Source organism: Mytilus trossulus, chromosome 2, assembly GCF_036588685.1.
Source record: "Mytilus trossulus isolate FHL-02 chromosome 2, PNRI_Mtr1.1.1.hap1, whole genome shotgun sequence".
Taxonomy (NCBI): domain Eukaryota; kingdom Metazoa; phylum Mollusca; class Bivalvia; order Mytilida; family Mytilidae; genus Mytilus; species Mytilus trossulus.
Genome location: NC_086374.1, coordinates 10,605,206 through 10,624,629, shown reverse-complemented (window position 1 = coordinate 10,624,629; position 19,424 = coordinate 10,605,206).

The following is a 19,424-nucleotide window of genomic DNA, read 5'->3' as shown; positions in this document are numbered from 1 at the left end:
TTCATTTCGTGAGTTCATGTGTTCGCCCTGGGCGACTTTTTGTTTCAAGGTTATTGGTTTGGTTGCGGACTTTCGGTGGTCAAAATATTACAAAACGTGTACCCAAGTATGTTAAGTTGGATTTAGTTTGGTGGAGCAAGTTTCTAGAAATATATAATGGAGTTTCTATGATGTTTCTTATTGACTGGTCTAGTCCGGATTGTGTGCTTTCTTGCGATTCAACTTTGATTGGTTGTGGAGGTATTTGTAATGGGAGGTATTTTCATACCGTCTTTCCTGCATTTATTCGCAGGCAACAGTTGCATATTAATGCTCTGGAACTACTTTGTGTTATGGTGTGTCTGAAAGTTTGGGCAAGTGTACTTCAAGGTTCTAGGATTATTATTTATTGTGATAATTCTTCATCTGTCACTGTACTAAATTCTGGTGCTTGCAGAAATACGTTCATGCAATCTTGTCTCAGAGAAATCTGTTTTCTGACAGCTAGCCATGAGTTTCAAGTAAAAGGACGGCATTTGAGTGGTGAAGCAAATAGAATTGCTGACATGCTTTCTAGGTGGGATATGGATCCCGGTATTAGTACAGAGTTTTTAAAGCTGGCTCGTGTCAATTCGTGGAAAGAAATTGAATTGGATATTGATCTGTTTCATTTTACTTCACCTTGGTGATTTTTCTTTGATATTGTTTATTGTAGATACTGAGCTATGTAAGTTACAGAAAGACACGGAGTTGTGTAAAAAATCTGCGTTTGCAGAAGGAACTTACAAGAATTTGAAAGTGCAATTTGTTTCTTACTTTTTATTTTGCACATATTTTAATATGTCACCTTTGCCTACTTCTGTAAATACTCTCTGTTTATATGGAAATTTTTTGAGTAGGAGTTTTAAGAGTGTAGCTTCAATTCAAAATTATATTAGTGGTGTGAAGACTTTACATTTGTTATTAGGATTTGAGTTTCCAACGGAAGATTGGTTTTCCATAAAATTATTGTTTAGAGGTTTGTCTCGTCAAAATCATCATATGCCTCGCAGAGCTCTGCCTATTACTCCACAGATTCTTTTGAAAATGTGTGAATTTTTAGATATGTCTAATCCGTCAGATGTCACTATCTGGTGCTGTTTTTTGTTTGCTTTTTTTCTTATGGTTAGAAAGTCTAATTTAGTTCCAACTTCGGCAAAGAATTTTGATCCACACAAACAATTATGCAGAAATAACGTTATTGTTTTTAGTGATTATTTGTTGGTTAAAATGGAATGGTCAAAAACCATTCAATTTGGTAATAGGAAACTTGAGTTACCATTGGTTAAGATAAAAGGGTCTCCACTTTGTCCGTACAATGCGTACAATCGTATGTGCACTCTTATACCAGCCGCTGGTGATAAACCCGCTTTTTTAATTCCACAATCTAAAGGATATAAAATTTTATGTTATTCTTATTTTCAGAAAAGACTACGGGACATTTTAGAAAAGTGTGGTTTAAATTCTTTCAATTTTTCCTCTCATTCTTTTCGCAGAGGAGGGGCTACATGGGCTTTTCACAGTAAAGTTCCTTCCGAGTTGATACAATTTCACGGGGATTGGCGTAGTGACGCATATAAAGTTTATTTAGAATTTGATTTACATGACAAATTGTCTATTTCAAGAGCTATGGCTGGTGAAATTCTGAATTAATATTGTTTGTTTAACTTATCTTATTTTATTTTTTGTAGACATTGTGTCAAAAAATAAGGTTTTGTTGCTGTCAGATTCTACTTGTAAATATGTAAATAACATTAACTGGCTGGAATGCAATGCTATATCTGGTGCTAATATATACACTCTTCATCAATTTGTAAAAGACAACAAATCACTTTTAAGAAAATACACACATTTGTTTTTGCATGTAGGCACAAATGATGTTGGGAATGGTTTATCCAGTAAATTGATTATTCAATATTATAATAATTTAATTGATTTTATTTGCAATGTTTTTCCTTCTTTAAAGATAATAGTTTCAGCAATTTTGCCAAGACCTTTAGATTTTGATGACACGAAACAAACTGTAATAGAATGTAATAAAGCTTTGGCTAAGTTAACTTTAAAGAAAAATATTTTATTTGTCAAAACTTATAAGCAATTTGTTCAGCAACCAGGATCTATTTATAAAAGTAAATGTTTTTGTAAAGATAGATTGCACTTAAGTTATTTTGGTGTTTCAGTTTTAAGAAACTTTTTCATAGGTGTAGTTAATCATTTGTAATTATAGAATATTGTATTTAAATGTATTTTTGGTCAAGATACCTTGTGGTTTTTAATTTTATTTTTCAGAAGATGATGGTCAAGAAAGCTGGGCTAGACCATTACTTCTACATCTGGTTTACATGTGAACCTATATTAGTTTGCAGGATTCCAGAAGTAACTGTTTTTGTTTGTATTATCAGGTATGTTTATATTATAATGTAGTTTTTTCTTTAACACTGCACACTTTATAGTGGCCGTTGGTTTGGTGCATTTATATATTTTGGAAATTAATATTTATCAAGAATATGGACTTTAAATGAGAAATTTATTTATGACATATGTATGATTGTAAATTGTTATTTATGCCAAAATATGATTATCATTACTTATGTGTTGAGTTTTGTTTTATTACATCGAAATTGGAGCGGAGGGAATTAAGTATGGACGGGTTTTTTTCGCAGTTTCGATGATAATCCGCCATGAATAGGGTTGAAACTGGTATGCTCGAAACAGGAGATTTAACTTCTGTTCCGAGACTTGTACTTATTTCATGAAATTGTAATAGAGAGTGCACTGACGACACAGGGGTCGATCCAGCCATCTTCAAACGGGGATTCCAACCCAAGATAAAGGGTGGGGTCCGACCATATGGCTATATTCAAAAGCATTGATCGACAAGAAAAGGGGTGTTTTAACCCTCGGAACAACCCGTGACCTCCCACTTGGACGTTGTTTATTTCAACACAAAGTTTATACGCAAATCTATTTAATTGAATGTTGGGGATAAAAAATGCAGTAGGGTAGTAGAAAAAAGTAAAATCACAAAAAAAGGCGAGAAGAAATAAAAAAATAATCTTTTTAAGTCGACAAGGCAACAGTTGCGAAAACAAAGTTGCAATCGTGTATAACATAAACGACACCAATATTAATATTTCAAATGAAACAGTTTGTAGAGTATCCTCTCAAAGATTTTTTTGCTGGTTTTCTTTCAATAACCATTGCATTAAAGTACCCTGTTTCGAGTGGAAAGTCTTTTGCTTCTGCTTAAAATATATAGCATACATCTATCTACACCTTCTGTCCTTATAAATCCTTATCTTGAACTATTCGGCTTTTAGCGGGTCTTAGGATTAATCCAGAAAAGCGGCGCTTTTTTATGTTATATATAGAAGACAACCTTTTCTATTTTGTATCTGTATGTTTGGTTTGTTTTTGTATTTTAAGATGACCCCCTGTTTGTGTCACCTGTAATCGTAAGTCTATATTGTAATCCTAGGTATAGACCGAGTTTCCGCAAATGTCTAGTAGAGACAGATATATGCAACCACATACGTTTAAAGAAACATGTTTATGAGAATAGGAGGGCATTTTTGTATTCGTTAAAAGATATCTTAAAGCAAGGGATGTATGCATTAAAAATTAATCCGCATATCAAAATAATGAAATATTATCGGCAGAAGATTATAGAACAGTTTCTCTTTTTCATTTCCAGAATTTTATCATTAGTTGATAATGTGCAGAATTTTGATTTGGGTTCATTTGCACCAAATATTCATGCCCTCGTGGTAATTTATAGTTTACTCAGGAGTACATTATGACCTCATGATGATTGTTTTTTTTTTCATTGAGTTTTTGTATTAATCAAATAACAATTTATTTGTCAGACTTTGAAAAATCTTTGTACTTAATTAAATCATGGGAACATTATTAAATTACTGTTTGGTATAAGTGCTTACACAATGTGCAAAATAAATCTTTTCTGTCTCGATACAATAAATATAAAAATCAATGAAATAAAACATGCCTAATCCCTCAAAGACGACCTGCGTGACACACCATTTCCCTTGTGTTTAATACATATTAGTCTAAATGGAACAAGTTAAATAAGATTTTGAGAAGTAAGTTTGGAAAACAGTAGAGGTTCTTTCTCTTTGTCTTGTGAAGTTGTATTACAATGCTGCTCTAAGCAGAAATATTTCGATGTCAATTTATTTCCATGTCAATTCGTCATTACAGGCGATTAAATGAAACGAAGAAGAAAAATGGATAAACGTTTCCATTGAAATTGAAACTTAAATCAATCAACATTCTGTTTTAATTGTTAAAAACCTTGAAATCGCACGTAAATGTGTTTTAACGAAATATGCTAAATGATTGAATGGGGTCTCTATCAGTATGGTTTCTTGTGAGATACAGAGAAGCGAATTTGACATTAATATTGAGATATTTGTATGGGTTGAAAAATGCAGTTTCTTGGTGTTAAATAACAATTATTGATTACTTGTTCAAAATAAATTTCATTAGTTGCATCACAATAACAACAGAGAGACCTATAAGAAATATGAAGTAGTAATAGAAAAGACAAAAAAAGAACGGGTTTTATAATTATTTATATTTTTCTATTTTTTAATTTAGATTTAAGAAACAGTTATCAAAGGTACATACGACTCATCAGTGACGCTCATATCAAAAAATATTGATAAAGCCAAACAAGTTGGAGAGCATTGAGGATACAAAATTCCAAAAAGTTGTGCCAAATACCGCTGAGGTAATCTATGCCTGGAATAAGAAAATCCTTAGTTTTTCTAAAAATTCGAAGTTTTGTAAACAGCAAATTTATAAAAAATAGATAACATTATTGATATTCATGTCAACACCGAAGTGTTGATTACTGGGCTGGTGATACCCTCGGGGACGAATCGTCCACAAGCAGTGGCATCGACCCAGCGGTGTAAACAGTTATCAAAGGTACCAGGATTATAATTTAGTACGCCAGACGAGCGTTTCGTCTACATAAGACTCATCATGGACGCTCATATCAAAATATTAATAAACCCATACAAGTATACAAAGTTGAAGAGCATTGAGGACCCAAAATTCCAAAATGTTGTGCCAAATACGGCTTAGGTAATGTATGCCTGGGATAAAAAAATTCTTTAGAAAAATTGATAAAAGCCGATTTCACCAACTATAACTGTTGTTTGGGAGTATTTGTAAATTATCATTGTATTAATTTTTGTAGCTTTTGATCGATATAATATTTCAAGTTACATGATATATTGTTCTGTCATGATAATTTGAGGATCACTTGGTTCTGAAATATTTTTTTTTCTTTTTCGTTTTTCTCTACGTCTACCGGTACCCTTTTTCTCTAAGGTCAGGAACGGCTTCTTTTTAGTAAGCCATTATCTAATTCAATTACAATCATGATTGTCTTATCAATTCTGGTATTATCTCCTTATTGGACAAACATTTCATCATGACACCAAAATCTTTCGGTCTATTTGGGTTTTTTTTGGGGTTTTTTTTGTCAGGGCTTCAGTTTTTCATTGACTTATGTGTTTTGAAGGTTGATTTGGAGATTTCGCCTATATTTTAATAAAATTGCGTGTTTCTGATGAAATACGTATAATCGGGCCGGGCTACTAGTGAAAAATATCTGATAAAAAAGTGATTGTGTTTACTTCCAGTGATACTTTTCTATTACATTTCTGGGCCATGCTGTTTCACCTTTATGTAGAAAATGAAGATCTAGATTATATTATTTATTATTAAGAGGTAATTAAGTTGTATGAATTGTTCTGTGGTAAGTAGATGATCTGTATACATCATAATTACCTAGTGATGCATTCTTGATGAGGATATAATTTGTTCCTCGATGTGAAATAAATCGAAAATAACATTAAGATATATGTAAACGTTTATGCAAAAGAACTTTAGAATTATAGCATTATATATTTTTTCGGTTAGTTATTGTGGAGTTGATCCAACTGTTCGTCTTAACATCTAGTTTAATACCAGTTGCTTAGATTTAAAATGTTCTTCCTCTATCAATAAAAGGTGTAAAGCTTTTCTAGTTTAATTACAAATATAAAAAAAGAAGATATGGTATGATTTCCAATAAACAATTATCCACAGAAGACCAAAATGACACAGACATTAACAAATATAGGTCCCCGTACGGCTTTCAACAATGAGCAAAGCCCATACCGCAGAGTCAGCTATAAAAGGCCCCAATAAGACAATGTAAAACAATTCAAACGAGAAAACTAACGGCCTTATTTATGTAAACAAATATGCAACACATAAACAAACGACAACCACTGAATTACAGGCTCCTGACTTGGGACAGGCACATACATAAATAATGTGGCGGGGTTAAACATGTTAGCGGGATCCCAACCCTCCCAGAACCTTGAACAGTGGTATAACAGTACAACATAAGAACGAATGTATGAAAAAGAAGGCGTTGGTAAATGTTTAAACGACAATAACCAAACGAAACAAAACGAAACAAAACACTCTAGTCAGCTATTTAGTTTGCTTCGTGTAATTGTATTTCAAAGACATTATTATATAATTGAATAGTTTATAAAATCAATAAGCGATTTATTTCAATTAGATTACATTATGATATTTTGTTAGAATAACGAAATAAGAGAAAAGGTTAAGAATTTGTATAATCTATTTCAATTGGAAATTCATTGAGGTATCATTGTACTTATGTTATTATTCCTGAACCGTTGTTTATAATTTTATATTTCATTTCAGGGTCTTTAGTTACAAACTATTTACACATCGTAATACATAACGATAAGTGTTTTTATTTTTGTTCTATAAAACCAAGAAAATCCCAATGACCTCATATCCAGTATTAGTGTTTATAAAGGTACATAGTCTTGGCATTTTGTTGTCGGACTTAATAAAGTTTATAATTAATGTACTCGATGTAATTTCTTGATTTATAACATGTATTCTTTCCATTCGTTAATCAATTCTTGATTTATAACATGTATTCTTTCCATCCGTTAATCAATTTCTACATTTCTTGATTTATAACATGTATTCTTTCCATCCGTTAATCAATTTCTACATTTCTTGATTTATAACATGTATTCTTTCCATCCGTTAATCAATTTCTACATTTCTTGATTTATAACATGTATTCTTTCCATCCGTTAATCAATTTCTACATTTCTTGATTTATAACATGTATTCTTTCCATTCGTTAATCAATTTCTACATTTCTTGATTTATAACATGTATTCTTTCCATCCGTTAATCAATTTCTACATTTCTTGATTTATAACATGTATTCTTTCCATCCGTTAATCAATTTCTACATTTCTTGATTTATAACATGTATTCTTTCCATTCGTTAATCAATTTCTACATTTCTTGATTTATAACATGTATTCTTTCCATTCGTTAATCAATTTCTACATTTCTTGATTTATAACATGTATTCTTTCCATCCGTTAATCAATTTCTACATTTCTTGATTTATAACATGTATTCTTTCCATCCGTTAATCAATTTCTACATTTCTTGATTTATAACATGTATTCTTTCCATCCGTTAATCAATTTCTACATTTCTTGATTTATAACATGTATTCTTTCCATCCGTTAATCAATTTCTACATTTCTTGATTTATAACATGTATTCTTTCCATTCGTTAATCAATTTCTACATTTCTTGATTTATAACATGTATTCTTTCCATCCGTTAATCAATTTCTACATTTCTTGATTTATAACATGTATTCTTTCCATTCGTTAATCAATTTCTACATTTCTTGATTTATAACATGTATTCTTTCCATTCGTTAATCAATTTCTACATTTCTTGATTTATAACATGTATTCTTTCCATCCGTTAATCAATTTCTACATTTCTTGATTTATAACATGTATTCTTTCTATTCGTTAATCAATTTCTACATTTCTTGATTTATAACATGTATTCTTTCCATCCGTTAATCAATTTCTACATTTCTTGATTTCAAATCAGAAATGTCTGAAGTAATGTAACAAATGAAGAAAATACGTGAACAAATTAAAAAAATGTGTTTACACATTAAGAATTTACATTTCGCAAATCAAGAAATGAAGAAATTCATGTAACAGAGAAAAAAATACATGTTACAAAGTAAAAAATAACATTTTACAAATTAAGAAATTGCATTTCATCAATTAAGAATTGAATAATTATGGTAGATATTCCCTTCCATATAGGACGACATTGTTTTCGGTATCTTAAACTAGCATCAGTATGATGCATAGTGTGGGGATCGCGAGACATATGGATGACGGAACTACATCCACTGGAATGATGACCATCGGGAAGATCGAGTAAAAAATCTGGATGAAGGAACTACATCCACTGGTATGGTACGCAGTGTGATGATCAAGTTAGCTTCTAGATAATGGAACTACATTTTGTACATCCACTGTAATGATGTCCATTGTAAAAATTATGCAAAGTTATTGACGAAAGAATAACATGCCCTAGTATGGTGCCCAGCGGGAGTGGCCGTTCTATCTTTAGAATTTTTGTTCATCAGTATTCCTTTTGGTTGCATATAATAATTATTGTTTGGGAAGCACTTCCTTTCAACCTCATTGTACACTTAGCTACGTATTCTTGTTAACCAGATAATGATAGGATGATAAAAGTTAGAGTTGCCAAACCCACTTCTTCTTTGCCTAACGCATTTTGCAATCTTTCTATAACAACACAGTGAAGAATCTTATGTTTCACAAATTTTAAACTGTTTCGTGTGTGTTCACAATCAAACATTAGAACGGAAGATTTGTTTGCAATTAAAATTCAAAATATTAATAACAATTGGCGTTTTAAAGTCTCACCACCAGGACACAATGTTTTATCAAATAATATTTTTCAAATCATAAAAATTGTTATTTCTCCTTTCATGATTTTCCTATTATTGAGACATTTTGTCATATTATAACTATACTTCAAGGACCATTAATCAGTTTACACATATAATGGTAGGATTTTTGTAATGGTTTGTCAGTTTCTATATAATATTTTGATATTGGTAATGATTTGACAGTTTATGAAAGAGATAACAATATTTAAGGAACTATTGTAAATTAAATAATAAAGTACCTTAAATTAAAATCAGTATTTATTGGTTTTCTGTGCAGAATAATTTTCATTAAGTTGCATTTTCAAGCATCATTAATCACGATATTTTATAATGTTTACTAAGGTTTCCCACAAAATTAATGCACTGAACATTGAATCTGAACCCATTACATTTCTCAATTAAGGAAATAAATATAATAAGTTATGAAAACCATCATTTGAATGTAACACAATTTCAAAAACATATGATAAAAGTAAAATTACAAAATTACCGAACTCCGATGAAAATTCTAACCGGAAATATCCTTATCAAATGGCAAAATCAACAAAACTCATACACATCAAACGAATGGATAACAAATGTCATATTTCTGACTTGGTACTGTAGTTTTTATATGTAGAAAATGGAGGATTGAACCTGGTTTTATAGCTAGCTAAACAACCTCTCATATGCATGACATTCGCATCAAATTCGATTATATTGACATCGATGTGTGAACAAAACAAAACAAACCAGACATAACAGGTTAAAAAGTTTAAAAATAGGGGTACACCATTCACCATTATGTTATAAGCTTAATCTCTATAAAAACAAACAATTTGTTACAAAGAAGCACGAACAGGCAAAAAGACAAAGCATTAAAGCAAACATGAATTTGTTTTGTATGCGGCTGTCTTACAATGAAAAGTTTAGGTAGCTTTAAAACCAGGTTTAAACCACCCTTTTCCACATATGAAAACGCCTAATCTAGTCAGGAGTATGACGGTAGTTATACATTCGATTGATGTGTTTGAGTGTTTTTCATTTTGCCATTTGATAAGGGACTTTTCTGTATGAATTTTTCCAGGTGTTCAGTATTTTTGTGATTGTACGGTTTGCTTGGAAGTCAACTTAAAAAAAATACCTTGACCAAACACTTTAACCTGAAACGGGCGAACGATCGAACGGACTCACAGAGAGAAAACATAATGCCTCTAAGTGGGGCATTCAATTGCAACTTGTGTACATAAAAATGAAGAAATCCCAATTGATGACTAAACCACGTAAAAACATTATTTCCTGGTTCCACCCCTATATATCCTACAAACCTTCGACGCATTCTTACCGAATCTACTCAATCAAACATTAACAGTAATCACTGCACTTTTCCTACCCTAATACCAAAACACTTTGATATAATTTATCTTGTTAACTGTTGTTTACTGTGTATTTACGATCTATTATTATCTTTTAAAAAAAACTACATTTAATGTTATTCGACATTGGTTTTTGTTTTTTTTTCTGTTGGGTTTGTTTTTAATAATATCATACATTTGGTGTGAAACATTAATTTGCATGCCTTCTAGATTGTATTGATGCATGCCCTTTTGCTGTTGATGAACAATATTGATAATAACGTCGATTTCTGTAAAATCTATAAAATATCATTTCCCTTATCAAAGGCCAACATTACATTCACGTTTGTTATACACTAACTAACATACTAAAAATCTAATATTTGTCACTTCTTTATTTTTCTTTTGAGAATACTTAAAAATTATGGTCATAATAATTTTGGTTCATTTCTTATTGTTGCTCTAAATATATTTTACTTGTTTCTCGTTTATTGTTTTACCCTAAAATCAAGCATTTTTTCCTCGTGTTGATAATTTCACATTTGGCCACGAAGGAGTCTGATATAGTTTACCATTCGGTATGGCTTTTGTTCATTTTGCAGTACGTTGACCTATAGTTGTTAACGTTCACGTCATCTGATTTATGATTGATAGTTGTCCCTTTGGCAATCATACAACATCTACCTTTTTTTTTACAAAATTTACTCTATTTTTAAGTTTATTAAACCAAAACAATTTTGTATAGTAAACAATTAAATATAAGCAATATCGAATTAAAAGTATGTAAAATGTTTTCATCAGCTGTTTGATGAGTTGATTAGTTATTGATAACTTTATTTTTGCTAATATTTTTTGAATTATCAAATATTCAAATTTTGTTACAAACTTTCGATTTTATCTACGAAGAGTCTTTGATCCTTTAGTCTTGCTTTTTCATACATTACTTATCTGCTTTGATCATTTAATTTAATGACGCATAACATATTTGTAAATATTTCTTTATTATATTGCAGGTGCACTTGCAGTTGTAAATTACAAGTTCTTTACTTATCAATAAAATATTAACAAACAAATGCTACGCAAAAGAAAACCTTTTTCTCTGTGTAATTTTATGTATTGTCTACGTGTTACTGGTTAACTGGTAATAATCATAATTCAAACGGTATGTCATAATTTTCTCCGAAATGTAAAAAGAAAAAACACCACCATAGCTCGCCGGTCAACATAAGTTTTCCAACGTTATTTTGCTACTGGTATCTATATGCATTGTTTGTGTTTATTTGCTGGTTTATATTTGTCAAATAAATGAGGTGAAACAAGTAATCTCATTTACCAGAAAACATGTATGTATGTAAATCCCTTGTAATCCCCTTAAAGTTCTTTGAGAGTCATTTATGAATAATTCATGACAAACATTCTAATTTTAAAAATATCATGTTTAAGCGCCTTTACAGACATTCTTAAACATTTGCGAAATACAAGAACAGAGCAAAGCGATTACATGCTGAACTTAATTTTTATGTATTGTGACACTTTTCTACGAAAGCCTAGAACGTATTTCGAGATGCTAAATCGAAATTAAATAAATAAATTGTGAACGAAAGGTTTGGATATAGAAAAAACAAACTCGAAGGTTTTACATATATTTAACAGAATCAGAGATATTTCATTGCTATCATATTCGGTAGATGACTGTTAATTTAAAACAAAGGACAAGTGCCAAACATAAAAGAACGTACATTAAGACTAAGTACAAAGAAGCCATTAACCCTGACTATAGTTACGTTTTGATAGATAACAAAAAGAAAGTTTAAACCCGTACATGTACAAAAATGAGAAACAAAACGATAAGCTACGTTATCAAGTACCATTCTCAAATCAGAAACCTCGTAATGTCAATATTTTTATATTTATGTATATGTCCTAAAGTCAGTGAGTGTAAATGGCAGATTCTTAATAGTCCTTGTTGAACTTAGTCAACACTTTTCTAGACCCAGTGCAAACAGAGTTCTTCGAAAGATAAAGATGAAGACGCTATGTTTATTTCTAGAAAATGAGTTTAATCCTTTTGATTCAAAATAATGTAGCTCGAACCTAATGGTCTTGCGCATGCCTATACCACAATAAAATCGACATAGAGTTTACATTGACAAAGAGAGTAGTTTCAGCAATGAGGACTATAGAAGTATAAATCGATGTAAATATTCTCACTAGCAAAACACATCAGGTATTGACTTAATATAAAATATCAGTAGATAATGCTCAAAAAGTGTTGACAATGAAATAATGTTTTACGTAGCATATAAGTATAAATTCATAAACCTGACAATAAAATCATTCCGTCTCGTTTAAAACGTGTAAACAGAGGCATCGTGTTGTGTGCACATACATGATTTTTAACAATCTTGCAGTCAAATCTCGTATTATGACTTTTTGTTATGCTATCAGCATTATATAGTTGTCGTTGTTTTGACCATGGTTTATTGTATCGTCTACTGTCTGTATAAAAATGAGTCCAATGAAATTCGCGTGAGATAAGCGAGTTTAGGTTGGGAAATAAAATAGTTGTGTTTTATTTCAAATGGTTCATTAGGTTTGAAGTTGTATTTATTTATCCATAACCCTTTTCTTAATTAGATTATAGTAATTAATTATATATGCTTTATATTTTATTCTTTGAATTTAATCATAAACGAATATATTGTTTGATTTTCTTTCAACACCTAAAAAGCAGACGCAATCCATCAATTGTCTACCAGATACCGTACTTGTGTTTTATAACTTGGACTTATGGGGTTCTACATAACATCAAATAATATTAGAAGCTTTTTCATAATGAAATTATTCAGTCTTGTATAAATTCATCAGGAAAAATGGATGAATGAAAACAGTGGAAATCTAATAAATCAAAGCATCACACTGAATTGGTGACCACTAAACAAGATACTTTAGTAGATATTCCAGTACACGAGTTTTTTTGTCATAACACAATTTAATTAACGAGGAAATACATGAAGAGCAATTATGTGTCCGTGAAAGTGAGAAAAAATAGCGTAGATTCATTCAAAATAAGGTTATTTGTGCAGGTGATATAGTCTGTTACTCATAAGTCAAGAATGTCACCATAAACTGGCGTCATAAACATGTCAGAATTCAGATCCATATTTCTGACTTCATATGGCTGTTGTAAGTCAAGCTTTTACCAGAAACTCATTCCCATTATTGTTTTACTCTGGTAACTACTAGCACCTTATATAGAGTACAAGAGTTTCTATAACATGAACTTTTTCATCATTGAAGACTTTTAGTTTTTTGCTTTTTATTATGTGTCTTTATTAAAAGCTGAGTAAGAATGAAATTAATATGTTCAACATTTACTTTGCTCATCGACTTCGGTGTAACTGTATTTCATAACGTAAAACTTAACTCAAACAAGAAATTAATTTGAATAACCAGCAGGTGGGAACAGAAACACGAACTTCGTATTAACCAGAAAGTTTATACATATGTCAACATATATCAAGCTCACTCAGTTATGAACGATAACCATAGAGTTTAGTAAATACGATTGATATCTATTGAGGAAACATGTTACAAAATGGGCTGTTATTTAGTCGTTTTATTTCTTATTCATACTTAATTCAATAGAGAGATCAAAAGTGTAGACTTTGTATTAGTATTGATCAGCAAGTGTAATCGCATTCAGTTGTAAAATTGACAAATTCAAACGTTTAAGCAAAAAAATGATCTTTAGTACTATTACAAATAAGAGCTATAATAACTGTGTGTGCACTACAAAGGATTATTCTACTTGAGAACAAACATGACTTCATGTAAAAGTAAGTCTTCATTTACCAAATGTAGTACTTGTTTAATGTATAGGACATAATTATTTGCTAAGAATTTTAGATATTCGATAACATTCAATAAAGGATACATTCAAAACAATAGTAGATATGATTTGATGACTATAATTTTTTACCGCAGGTTACAAAAGGGAAAAAAACGGTACAATCAGTTAACAGTTCATTAGACTTGCACCAATGCCAAAGATGTGAATTACAATTTATATAATTAGTTCAATGAAAATATGACCCAAAATACCCACTCAGATGGATTAATGAAAACCAATGGGGGGTGTATCATGTAAGAATCGATATATAATATTTGCGAAACATTTTGCAAAGATTCATAATAATGCAATTACAATTTCAGTAGTTCGGTTTGAGGGAAATGCTTCCAAAATTGAAATGCTATTATATTCGAAGTTGTGTATGCTAAACTAGTACATATATCAAAACGGTGGAGAAATGTGCACTATATGTAGATTATCGCTATTTCACGAAATTATTCTTTGATCTTACTGGTTGATAATTTCCTTTCTAAGCACATCAGAGTGATAGGGGGAAATTGCTAGAAACTAAGGGCGCACATGTCATTGTCAATGAATTTTACACTGTCATAAAATAGCGTGAAACAGGCTATCATTGGTCATCTCAACATGATTTCTCTTCTCACTTCAACCGTACCGGCTCAAGCAGAAAAATCAATCTCGTTAAGATGATCAACGATAATCTATAGTTCACACTTCACACACTTGTACCAGAGGATTCTCAGATTTATCCAATTAATATAGTTAAGTTATCGAATTTTTAAGTCCGAGCCTTGGCCACGAGATTAGGTTAATCCAATAATGTACGAGTCCTCAAGGTTAATCAACGCACCGAGAGCCTAGAGATGGTCATAGCCCTTAATCAGATATCACCGTCTTAACTTATTAACAAAAATATATTTAACTAAATTCCACAAAACAGTTCTAAATGTGCCAATATCATTATAAGTTAAAACGACACCTCAGGGAAGTCCATCAAAAGCCGTATCAAAACATTGTATATAATCTTAATGGATTTAATAGTGTATTCGACCTTTTAAAGTTCTATTGGGAAATTTATATCTATCACTTTCTAGGATTTTTATGACACAGAGAAATGTAGTTTTTTAACTTTAAATGTATCTAATAAATCAAACGTATTATAGTTAATCCAACGCCTTACATGATAAACAGGTCTCTTGTGTAGACAGAGCTTCTGGTATACCAACAGAGTGTACGTCTTATGTGGATTAAAAAGAAATCATGGATTTTTGGCTGATCTGTAAATTTCTTCTTTGACTTTTTAAAGTTCGAATTCAACAGACAGCTAAATTATATTACACTCAGTCCATAATCTTTGTCATCTAAAAATCAGCTTTTATGTGGCTCTTTGTCTACGATAGATTAACTAATGCATTTGTTAATTTATTTTTTGTTATAATTTTTATCATTTTATTACGACAGCTGCAAGGGAGACGAAGATAAAAATCAGACATCAAATCAAACATACCAATGTATCTTCTCCATAATATCTTTGAACACCCCATGGCTCTGCCCTGATTATATCTAGTATAACCCGACGGCTCTGTCCTCATTAACTCCTTTAAATAATTGTACGTTACTGTGTAAAGTACCAATCTCCTCTAAAGTCTAACCTTGTGTAAGATACTTTGTGATATCATTTGTAGTTTATAATCTAACGATTCTCTCCATGTTAACTCTTTACCGTGACTGTATTCAGCTATTCTGTCTTTGGTGTAAATATGGCTCATTTGTAAGTCACCAATACAGATCGTATCGAATGTATTTATGGAGTATTAATGATATTAACGAATAATTCTAGTCATTTGGCATGACGTGCAAGCAGCTATCGAATAAATCTTGTCGTAAAGATAAAATATTTCTAGTCGTAAGAACGTACAAGTAGCTAACAAAGTATGCAATTCGTATTAATTTTGTCGTAAGAAAGTTCAAGTAGCTAACAAAGTATTCAATTCGTATTATTCTTGTCGTAAGAACGTACAAGTAGCTAACAAAGTATGCAATTCGTATTAGTTTTGTCGTAAGAAAGTTCAAGTAGCTAACAAAGTATTCAATTCGTATTATTCTTGTCGTAAGAACGTACAAGTAGCTAACAAAGTATGCAATTCGTATTAATTTTGTCGTAAGAAAGTTCAATTAGCTAACAAAGTATTCTAGTCGTATTATTCTAGTCGTAAGAATGTACAAGTAGCTAACAAAGTATGCAATTCGTATTAATTTTTTCGTAAGAAAGTACATGAAGCTAACGAAGTTTCTAAGTCGTATTATTCTAGTGGTGAGAACGTTCAAGTAGCTAACAAAGTTTTCAAGTCGTACTATTCTAGTCGTAAGAACGTACAAGTAGCTTAAGAATTATTCAAGTCGTGTTATAATAGTCGTAAAAAGGTACAAGTAGATAACGAAGTTTTCAAGTTGTATTATTCTAGGCATAAGAACACACAAGCAGATAACAAAGTTATCAAGTAGAATTATTCTGGTCGTAAGAACATACAAGTAGCTAAAGAAGCATTCAAGTCGTGTAATATTAGTCGTCAATAAATACAAGTAGATAACGAAGTTTTCAAGTCGAATTATTCCAGTCGTAAGATATAACTTACAAGTAGCAAGCGTATAAATCTTGTTGTGAGATAAAATATTTCTAGTCGTAAGAACGTACAAGTAGCTAAAGAAATATTCAAGTCGTATTATTCTAGTCGTAAGAATGTACCAGTATCTAACGAAGTTTTCAAGTCGTTTCATTCTAGTCGTAAGAAAGTACAAGTAGCTAACGAAGTTTTCAAGCCGAGTCTTCCTAATTGTAAGATATAACGTACACGAAGACATTTGAGTCGTAAGATATATCGAAGTAAATAATCGTTAGCTAAAACGCACAAGAATCCAGGAAGACAGTAGACTCTAAAAACTAACGTTTGTGTACATCTTTGCTGGAAAATGTTTGGCATATTTGTCTATGAATTCTCGTTGACGAATGATCCTACTCCCCCTTTTAATAATAAACCTCATTATGTTTCTAAGTATTTAAACAAGCTTGGATTTCAAATATTCATGTTTGGGCGTTCATAATGATTACTTAGCCAGGAAATATATAAAATGTTATTTTCATTTAAGACTAGGTAGATAACGCTACTGGTTTACTGTTAGATGCGTATGGTATCAACAACTCAGTAATCATGCAGTGATTCTGTATTATCATTTCTGTATACATTTTCAAATTAAATTCCCCATCGATAGATTAAGAAAATATTCAGACAAAAAGAAGTTCGACATCCCTCATTCATATTTACGGTGAATTTTTCACTTTTTGGGAGAGACCAGTCGTGTTAATTTTATCAAAACACGTTGACGAGCCATATCCAGTGTCACTTTAAAAAACATTAAGGCTACATTCATTTATAACGATTGGTACATTCTTAGATCTATAATCCTAAATTCGCCCAATGTGAAAGTGTGCAAACTTATGCTTAATGACTTCTTTTATGTTTCTAATTATTTAGAAATTCTATTTTTTTAAAAGTCATCAAAGATACCAGGCTTACAATTTGATACGCTAGACGCGCGTTTATTATTGCATTAACATTTTATACATATAATCAAAGTTATCAAACACCCTTAATATAAAGGAATAATGCAATTGTTATCCATTCTTACATTCTATGAGGTTGCATAAAATATATACACAAAGTTATAGCTAATTTTATTTCTTTTCTCTGTTTATTCGCCTTGCTTAGTGTTCATATAAATGTCCCGAGTGTAGATCTAACATTTGAAACTTATTTATGTAATATATAAAAGCAAAATATTGTTAACTGGAAATATCAAACTAAAGGCATCAGTAGTTAACATGGGACAATCATGTAAAGCGAGGGATAAAATTGACGAATATCACGGCCCAGGCCATGTGTAAATTGACTACAAATCTATGGCTTCCATGAATTATTTCGATTCTCATAGGACACATAAGTCTATTCAAATACTGAAGCGAGGGTGAGTATGCCGTGTGTGTAGCTGTTCTGTTTTACTCCTTGTTAGATAAAGCACAAATATTCTCATATATCTTTAGCATGCATTGTTTAGTTCGTAAATAACCGCTTGAAAAAAAATATGTCTAATTTTCAGCTAAGATGCATTTAATGCAATAGAATAGAAAACTAGAATTGCCATTGCGAGCAATAGCGGATGTCACCCTGGTCCGCCAATTGCCACTGAGTGGTAGCCATTTTGATTTTTTTTAACATTTAATTAACTTAATTTAGGTCACAATACATATTTGCAAATTTTCTAAAAATTTCAAGAATTTAAAAAAAAAAATGATGTTTGTACTGTTTCTATGGCAACGGTCGCAATTTTGAAAATTCCAAAGATGGATGGCAAGTTTTCGCATGCCAAGTGAACACATTTCCACAAAGATTCATTAATTTCAGAAGACTTCCCGATTTTGATCATTATTTCTGTTTCCATGACAACGGCAGCCATCTTGGAAATGCCAACCCCCAATTGCACATCTGCACATGAGGGTTAACATTATGGTTAAGTTCCATCATCATATGTCCATTCAATTCCGAGAAATAGTCTGGACTAAGAATACAAAAAAGAATGGAACAATGGCACAATTCCAATATGTCACCTCCCTCAGTGTGACATAATAAAATAAAACCTGCCTCACAATTTCATTTTAATACAATATTATACAAACTTCGATGGTTATTCCTTAATGAACCCCTGATTGTGCAGAAAGTGTTCCGTGATTAAATTGGCATTGCACAAAATATAGATGTGTTTCTATATTTAGGAAATAAACACAACTAGTTGCAGCATATTAATTCTTTTTTAAAAGTATGCATCGGATCCGAATAAGAATAAATGTTCTTTTGTTTTTTGTTTTATTACATTTTCTGATACAATAAAATCGTCAACGCGATTGTAAATAAGTTCAAATTCATGTGGATTTACGTGGGAGGTATATTGTAACATCCATTATTATGTATCTCTGAGTCTGGTTGTTTGTCTGTTTGTCTGTTGGTCTTCTGCTGCTACATTTCGTCTAATGCTTATGTCGTTTCTGTGTGTGTTACATTTTAATGTTGTGTCGTTGTTCTCCTCTTATATTTAATGTGTTTCCCTCAGTTTTAGTTTGTTACCCCGTTTTTTTGTTTTTTTCCCCTCATCGATTTACGAGTTTTGAACAGCGGTATACTACTGTTGCCTTTATTAAGCTATTGCGTTGTCAGTTTATTTTCGACTTATGAGTGTGATTGTTTATTTAGTATGAATACCCAGTACT